The following is a 9,656-nucleotide window of genomic DNA, read 5'->3' on the forward strand; positions in this document are numbered from 1 at the left end:
TGTTCTCTTCTGTGGGGGAAGGAAATCTGCTGAGGGTAGGAAAGAGCGGCTTCTCTAAAAGAGTGGCTAAGGTTGCTTGTAAACAAAGGTCATACAAGGCAACTGGAGGCCCCATCTTCAGTGTGGATTTGTTGGTTCCCTATCAGTGTATAACAGACTTGGCCTTAGTGGATCCTGAAGCTGAGTATTCCTTACTTCATAGCAATCTCACAAAGCACCAGGGGCAATGAGTAGCAGTGGATGGATATGGGACAAAACAGTGTAAATGAAAACGGCTGGGCTTGTCTTTAAAGGTGGGTAACTCTCATCACCTGAGAATATATTGGATACATATTGACTGTGCCCTTAGCTACTCACTGCTGGACCCTACCTGCCCTTGGGGGTTGGGGGTGAGGTGGCACAGAGTGAGTGACACAGACTCCAGGAGCAGGTGAGAAATGACACAGCAAGCTCATCTGAACACTGCTGCAAGCTCCTTTAATATCCTACACTCACATCTCATTGGTCCCAAGAAAGCATCTCTACTAAACAGCAGTTCCTGATTGGCTGGCATTGTCTTTGCCAACAATCCTTGGTCTCTCAGGCAGTCCTCAATTAGGTCCTTCTGCAGGAGATGCTTTTGTGACTTCGTGGCACCCTGGCGTTTACATTGAGGTGGCCCTGCCATTCCCGCTATAGATAAATTTCTTCTTTGCCAGAAAATATACTGGTGGTGAATTGCTGCTGGGCCATATCAGGAATACATGGAGAGTTTTTTTCTGGGAGCAGAAGCTTTAGAGCCAGTCATGCGTGGGTTGGTAAAGTGGAGCTTGCAAAGTTGCTAACTCTAAGGAGGATAGTAAATAACAAAAATATTTGTTATCCAGGGCAAGACAACATTACAAAAACCTTCAAAAAATTCTAAAAGGTAGAAATTATCTGCTTAGATCAAAGCCCTTTCAACAACCTAGTTTGATCAATAAAAAAGCCAATGACTCATGGAAAATAATCATGTGTTACAGAGATAAATAAAGTAGTACCCATGTCTATAACATGGCATTTAATGTTCCCCTTTTTATCAGACAACTGATATAGGTAAAGGCCCTTTTCTTTGCTTTATTCGTTCTTGTGGACAGACTAAAAGGTATGTATGTATGTATGCATGCATGTATGTATGTATGTATGCATGCATGTATGTATGTATGTATGCATTTATTTGCCATTCTTTTAGCTGTTGAATCCTAAAACCAATTGATACTTGTTTGAAATGGGTAGTGGTGGGAGATCCCATTTACCTTCTGGCCTTTGGAAAGATGTTTCATTAAATAGATGGCACAGTGTTCTCTCTCCATCTTTTGTTGATTTAGAGAAGCATTTAGAAAGCTTGAAAGCACACTAACAGGGTGAGGCAGGGAAGTCCATTACACACATGTTGCAGAAAACAGCTGGGAAATTCTTTTGCGTTTTATGGTTTGATAGAGCACAGATGACACCCAATTGGGGTTCAGGAAAGCCCTACAGAAGCCTGTGCCTGTAAATGTGAAAATGATGGTCAGCAAGGACCAGTGAGCTGGATCAGCAGGTGAAGGTGCTTGTTGCCAACCCTGGTAACCTGCGTTTGCTCCCTGGAAATACATCTAGAAAGAGAGCTCTAACGTCTACAAGTTGCTCTCTGACCTCCACGCATACTCCGCAACAACCCCCTACACTCACACCCATAAATAAACACAAAGCAAATGGTTAATAACTTTGAATGAGGGTAGCTTATAAGGGTGTTAAAGAGTTCCCTCAGAAGTTGTAGGTTATTAAAGAAAAATGACAGTAGTAGGGGTGGGCTCTCTCCCTACAAGGTATTGATTATTGTTGCTCTTAGCCTTGATCATAAAAGGTTCTTTGCGTTGGAAAGTGGTTACTGTGGAGACTCATAACTATGCAAAGTGCTGAGAGTACATGATTGCTGCTGAGCCACAGTGGCCCAAATGTTTGGTCATAAATGGAATAAAATAACCAGGGAGCTCTATCCCCCTCTCCAAGAATTATGGAACATTACAGAAAAGGCGCTACTAGGACTTTAAGAGCCAAAGGAAAGGATGGAGTGCAGTGGAACTCTGTCACAGCATAGCAGGCATAACAGGAGGGTTGCCTTACAACGTTCAGAGCAGCCATGATGATCCTCTAAGAGCCTCACAAGCTTGGGCTCACCAGGCAAGAGGTGGCTTACCAGACCTTGCAGGAATCAGCACCTGATGACATACAGGTGGCAGGTGGCTAACCATTTCTGTGGGAAAAGGGATTTTTTTTTTTTTTGGTGGTACAGCTTCCCACAGTTATCCATTCTTCCTGGAAGTAACCCTTCACCCATGCTCCTGGAAGCAATGCCAGTTAAACTCACTGGGGTTGGACTTGCATGGAATATTTGGTCTGTCACCTGTGCCCTATCTGGAGTAAATACACATACATTCCCAGGAACTGTCACACAAAATGAGATGGCATTTTTTTAAGAGCTAGACCTTTCATTTAAAAGGAATTCTTTGAAATCATGGGAATGCATGCATGTCTGCCTGCTGGCTGTACCTTTAGGCGCAGCTATCTGCGGAGGCCAGACGTATGGGGTCCCCTGGAACTGGAGTCACTCAGTGTGGGTGCTTGGAACTAAACAAGTTCATGCTCCTGACTGCTGGGCTATCGCTTCAGCCTCTGTGCTTTTTAAATTTGAGGTAATTATAGATTCATATGTAATTGTAAAGAAAAAATACAGAAAAGTTCTAGAAGTCCTGAGCATCTTATATCCAGTGGCAACAGCAGGTAGTAAATTAATAATATAAAAACAGGAAATTAAGATAATATGGTAATATCAATAAATAGGCTGTGGACATTTCATCATCATAAGGAGCCTGACTGTTGCCTTCCCATAGTCACACCCACTTTCCCCTAAACTCCACCCACTCTGTTTCCTTGTGTACCATTCTATGAATTCATGTTTTCAAGTGGTTTCAAATGGAGTAACTCAGTATGTAACCCTCAGAGGCTAGCTGATTCCAGTCAGCTTATTTCTCTAAAACTAATGTAGCACACTCCTGAGTATCAATAGTCACCTTCATTTTGTCTTCTGCTTTGTTAAGGTAAAGTTGATAAGTAATAAAGTATGAATTTAGGATATACAATGGGATGTTTTACTGCACTATGAGATGATTGTCATAATCAAGTTAATTAACATATATGTGATCTTAACATACCAGTAGAATGGATATTCTAAAAATGTGGACATTGGAATCATTCTTCAAAGCATAGGTTTTAGAACCTTTATTAAGAGGCCTTTAATGTCTTTTACTTTAATTATATAAAAAATTATGCCATAAATTTCCCTCTTTCATAAGGTAGAATCTCTTCATGTAATTTGTTGCAATTAAAATTTCTTTTGGCCTCTCCTGTAGAGCTCTGGGGATAGCACTTTTTCTTGGAGACCTCAGTGGAGTGAATTAATCTACATTCAAGTAAAATTAGAGATTCAATTACGTGATAACCTTTAAAAGGGTAATTATGTTCTTAATGCCTTCAGCTTTGTTGCCAGAGCTGATTTCTGCACACCCCTGTCCAGTTTGGCTTTTTTTATTTCACTGAGGTCAGTGATGAAACTTTCCCAATTTTAACATGCAGTTTTGATGGCTCATAATGCATAGTGGCACACCCTGAGTCCCAAAGAGGGCTAGAATATTGACTGTTAACCTAGATACTTCAAGATGATGGATTGAGTAAGAACAGTTGTAACCAACGGTGATTGAGATAGACAGTTAATGAAATCATAAAGTAAGAAGGCTGCCAACTGGTCAACCTTCACTTCTTGAAAATAAAATTACAGAGGAAAATGACTAATGTTTGTGCAAAACTAAAGGTCCTGTGTATTGGGAAAATGGCTTTAAATATACAATTTCAACTTTAATATAAATATAATATATACAATTGAATAACAATTAAATATAAATATACAATTGCTTTCCACAACTACCATCATTTCATAAATTAATAACCTCTGGTCAAAGAAATATCTAGCATACACAAAGGTGGAATTGTAAGTGGAAAGTTTGATCAAAGATGTCTGACTCCAAAGCTCTTAGTTTTCGGTACAACTTGTTTTATTGAGTGGAGGAAATAGCCATACTTGGATGCAAGGTTTGGCAAGAAAGATGGCAGGACGGACCAATTAACTCTAATATAACTACCCTTAATTTTGGGAAGAACTACTTGGGACCAGCAGGTTGGTAAGTAGAAACAAAGCTTTGAGATTGTGATATCTCACTGGAAAGAACTGGTAAAGAGCTTTGTATATTGTGGGCTAGATGAAGATCTGAATATCAGTGAAAGAGACTCTGGAGGCAGGGATTGTAAAATAGGGAAACTGGGAAGAGCTTGGCAGAGAGAGATTTGTGAACTCTGAAAAGAAATTTCTCTCTACCTTCCCACGTTCTCTCTCTCTCTCTCTCTCTCTCTCTCTCTCTCTCTCTCTCTCTCTCTCTGTATGTGTGTATGCATGCATTCTGGATCTCCATGACAACTGAGATGTCAAGGAATAGACAGAATTATCCTGTTTAGTTTTTACTTGAAGAGCAGAGATGCTTTCTACAGAAGACCAATTTGTCCTTTCCTGGAATACTACCTGGTATGTTTGTTCCAATAACATTGAGTCCCAATTATATAAAACATCAACAGCAGCAGCACCACCACCAACAACAAAGTCCACACATCAGCATGTCCACATGAGAGATGGCAAGGTCAGACAGATCACGGGCACAGTATCATTGTATCTATGGAGCAGATCAATGACAACTGGGACAGAAGAGTGAGAAGTCCACTCAAAGAGATTCAAGGGCAGCACAGTTTAGAAGGAAAAGTGTGTCCTGTGTCCTCAGGTAAATGGAGACAAAACTACTGGTCTACCAGAATGAGTGAAAAACAAAAGCAACGCAAAACAAAACATAAAAACCAGAATGAGTGGAAGACATTTCCTTCCAAGTACAGAAACAGTATAAATGCAAACCAAGAAACATGTAGATGCTTTGGAGGACAGAGCAGAGGAACCTGACATGAGTGTGAGGGAAACTCTGTGTCATGAGGAAAATACATGATTTATAAGGCTTCAAGCCAGAGCCCTAACCATACAATAAAGAAATGTTAACACATTTCAGGGAGATTTGTTAAACAAGCTATATTGGAAGAACTCAGACTCTGTCTTTCAGAAATACACATGTATGTTCAATAAAGTCTTCTCAAGAACATAGTCACTTATTGACGCCCAATTTAAACATATGAATAATGCACACACTTAATGAGGTATGCAATATATTTGTGGAATGTTTACAAAAATCGATAATAAATTAAGACACAAAGAAAATAGTTATAAATCAAAGGTGTGAAAAGGTCTTATTTTTAACCTTCGTAATCATGATTTAATACACTGAAAGCAAAAAATAATCTTTAATCATTTACTGACTTTTTTTTTTTTTGAGACGGGGGTCTTACTATGGTGCCATGGCTATCCTAGAACTTGCTATATAGGTTAAGCTGCCTTCGAATTCACAGGGAACCAAGTGCCTCTGCCTCCTGAGTGTGGGGATTAAAGGTGTGGGTCACCACATCCATCTAATTTCTTATACTGTGATTAAGCATAGTCTTAGATGACTATTACATAAACAAAAAAATAATTGCAACACAATTCAAAGGCAATTCAAAGAAGATCACGAACACAAATGTCTTTATTATTGAATCACACAAACAATAGAATTTGGATGTTGCAGCTGTGACATATTCATACACAAGGAGAAAGCACACAGAAGCAAAACTGAGAGTTTGGGATTACATGAACCAGGGCTACCAATGGTTTAAAAAAACTTGTTATCAGAATCTTATTTTTTCCATTCACCCATGCATCTTCATGACTTAGAAGAACTTTTAAAATTAACTAGATTTGTCCTGACAATTTCAAAGCATGTATTATGGATGCATCCGTTTTACAGTCATCACCACCCTGTCTTATCTCTCTCTCTCTCTCTCATGCTATCAATTTTCCCTCCTTCCTTCCTATTTTCATGCCATTTTGTTGTGTTTGTGAACCAATGAAGTTAACCATGGCCCTCTGAGTGAGCATGAATATGGGTACAAGATGTAGGGAAACCCTGCTACTTAAAGTTAACGTCTACGTGTCTTCATAGCTCCTCTGAGCTTGGTGCAAAATGGCGGACTCCCTTTTTCCAGCGGACCTTCCCCTTCTCTGACCTTGTCTGGGAAACCTGATCCCCTACAACCTCTACCTGAAGAAGATATCAAAGCCCTTGGCAAAACTGCAAGTTCAACTTCCCCTCTCCTAATAAGAGGCCGTCCATCAAGTAGCTGGAATTCCTTGAATGCCTCTCCATACAATGAGGCTTTTACAGTAAGTACAGTAAGCTCCTGCTCACCCTGGAAACTCCTTCCCACTCTCCAAGGTTCATATATAGCTCTTGTTCACCCTGAACAAAGTGTCCGCACACTAGCTAAGATCATCTAAGAGAGCTGTTTCACTGAAGATTGTCAGGGAAGGCCTTTGCCTAAAACAGATAGAACACTAAGATTCTCAGAAAAGGCCTTTTTACCCCCCAGGATCTTGCAGAACACCACCTGTACCAGACTGATTTATTCTCCAGGCCAGGAGGGTGCATATCACATCTGGACCCCAAAACACATACTACAGATGCTCAGTGCAGAGAGGTCATCCCTGAAGCAATACATACACAAACAACAAAACAGATCCAGCAGCTTGTATTTATGTTTATTTGTGCATATATAGAGATGTAACAATAGTAATCAAAGTAAAGGAAACTCACATGAGAGTGGGGGTTTGAGAGATTCTAGGGACGGTAGCTGACAGTGGCTGGAGGGAGGAAAGGAAGAGGGAAACTGATAATTCTATTTCAAGTAAAAGCATATTAAAAATATACCATTTAAAATGTTAATTTAACCTGCCCCTAGAGGCATTGCAGGAGTGGATACTGTATCATCTGTGCATCAGTAGGTGGTAGCGAGGTCAGAGGCCATGTCTACACTCAGTGCTCTGACCTGAGGACATCTGAATGATTAGTAGTACGATGTTCTCTGAAAAAAAGTGAGCCTATGATGACTACGACGAGTTTGGCACCAGGGGGTTCTGACGGGAAGCTAGTCTGAGGTAACCCCTAGTCCAGTACCAGGTAGGCCTGGACAGGCTCCCAGGATGGGGAACAAGCTGGAGACTAGAAGAACCACATCTGGGACTTCGAGCCCAGGTGGGAGCAATCCCAAGACAAAGGACCGTTGTAAGGGGCCACTTGGAAGGTCAGGTGGGGATCGAGCCCTTGACAACCACCAGACTGGAACCATGGGGCCCTAGATAGAGGGCAAACCTGAGATGATAACCAGTCCAGCATAGCTCGGGCCTGGGGTTGGGGGATGGGTGGAGACCATGCCCACGATGACTCCTGGCAGGTGCCACAATGCACAAGGGAGGCATAGCACTCCTGAGACCACTCTTGAGATGATCCCAGACACTCAGAGATCCTTTAGCCCCACTAAAAGGAGCACGCAAGTGGTGAGCGAATGGAAAGAAAGAGAAACAGAAGGCTGTGTCGTAAGAGTGAGAGAACAGGAGAGCAGGCCTTGCTCCTTGCCCGGGCAGCAGGGTAGAGCTGACCCTGATTGTGGGGACTGAGGATGAGGCAGCCCTGACGGGATGAGAGTAAAAGAGCCAAAGGGCTGACCAGGTTGGTTCCTCTTAGGCCCAGATCCAGGGCTTTGAATTGGTCTACCCCATCTATCCCACCAATGAACTGCTAGAAGTGTGTGAAGGGACCAGTCCTCCAGATCTAAAACTACAGGATCTCTATGACATAGGGCGACAAGAGACTATCTGAGAGGAGTCCCAGTGATGGTTTCAGTATTAGTAAAGGAGCAGAAGCCAGAGGTCTTGTACCAGGATGAGTCATTGAAAGGGACATTTGCCAACAAAGGCATGTGGACAAAAGGATATACTGTGGGACACACTGTGACACAGTACAGTTTCCACAATGAGATTTTCCCTCCCCTCTGTTGCAGGTCGAGATTGCAAGGGTGGTGGGTGGCTATAAGGGAGGGAGAGATGAGTGGGACTGGGGCACATGGTGTGAAACTCACAAAGAACCAATACAAAGTTTAAAAATGTTAATTTAAAAAGAAACATCTAAATCCTTAGTAAGTCTGTCAAAGAAAAATCAAATAAGGCAAAAAGCTCTCCCAATTAGAAATCAGTGAAAGCAACATACCCACAGGCATTGAAGGGAATACAAGGGTAGCACTGCAGTTTGAAAGTCTAGAGCAAGAGCTTCCAATTTATGATACATGGGCAAATCTGGCCACTGTGGCTAGGGTAATAAACACACAAAAAGAATGAGGTTTACAAGTTTTGTTTTTGTTTGTTTGTTTTCTCTGTCATCCACTGGGTTTCCTTGGGTTACTCCCAACTGGGTAGATGTGACACTATCCACCTGAACCCAGTAACTCCCCAGGACCTCTGTCACAGAAGACAGTTACTCTCCCCCACCCACCCACCATTGGCTCCCCAAGTATGAGAACTTCACCGGGAGAACCAGAGCACCAGAGCTGTGCAGAAGCCTAAGACAAAGCTTTATTTGAGGCCTGAATGTCTGGGCTGTTTCCATCAGCACAGCACAAAGGGAGTCTAAGGTATTATAGGGTGGGTTAAGTTGGGAGAGAGGGCGGTGCTAAGGAAAAAGGAAGTGCAGTAAGCAAGAATTCTTTAGGAGGAAACTTCTGCTGTTAAGATATCAGCATATAGAAGCAGATGCTCATGGCCAACCACTGAGCTGATCTTGGGGTCCTCAATAGAGGAGTTAGAGAAAGGACTGAAGGAGCTGAAGGGGTTTGTAACCCCATAGGAAGAACAACAATATCAATCAACCAGAACTCCTAGGGTCTAAACCACCAACCAAGGAGAACACATGGCTCCAACCATATATGTAGCAGAGGATGGCCTTGTTGGGCATCAACGGGGGAAGAGGCTCTTGGTCCCATGAAGGCTCGATGCCCTAGTGTAGGAGAATGTAAGGGTGGGGAGGTGGGAGTGGGTGAGTAGGTGGAGGCACACCCTCATAGAAACAGGAGCAGGGGGGATGGAATAGGATGTTTCTGGGGGGGGTGTTGGGAAAGGGGATAACATTTGAAATGTAAATAAGTAAAATATCCAATTAAAAAAAAAAGATATCAGCACACTGTGGTCAGGCTGCTCTGCTGAGATACAGGTCAGGTAACCTTTGACAGGTGCAGAACAGTCAGTTTCTATTTTCTCAAAGGGTCTGGTTCCCACATGGGTCATCCATCTTGGTTGATTCCGTCTTCAGTCAGCATAACAACGTGAAGCTGGGGCAGCCCTTGAATCCCTCCTCCCTCTATGACAGAATGCCTACTGGTTTAGTCTTGTGTGGGTCATATGCTCACAATCACGGATGTTGTGAGTTCATGAGTGTCACAACCATGTCATGTCTACTACAGAACAATTTTAATATCGCAGTTCGAACCAATCTTACTGTAGTTTTCTTTGTTTTTTGTTTGTTTGCTTGCTTGTTTGTTTTGGCAGTTTAGGGGATCAAACTCAAAGTCTGAGCTACTCCCCAGCC

The 9,656-nt window shown here is 42.3% G+C and overlaps 1 non-coding gene across 1 annotated transcript; it reads left to right on the top strand.

Moving 5' to 3' along the window:
- The first annotated feature begins 6,970 nt into the window (after positions 1-6,970).
- Positions 6,971-7,100, top strand: LOC115063735. Its single transcript, XR_003843615.1, has one exon. It is a non-coding gene; the product is annotated as a small nucleolar RNA SNORA17 (small nucleolar RNA).
- Positions 7,101-9,656: the final 2,556 nt, after the last annotated feature.

Source organism: Mus pahari, chromosome 3 (assembly GCF_900095145.1).
Source record: "Mus pahari chromosome 3, PAHARI_EIJ_v1.1, whole genome shotgun sequence".
Taxonomy (NCBI): domain Eukaryota; kingdom Metazoa; phylum Chordata; class Mammalia; order Rodentia; family Muridae; genus Mus; species Mus pahari.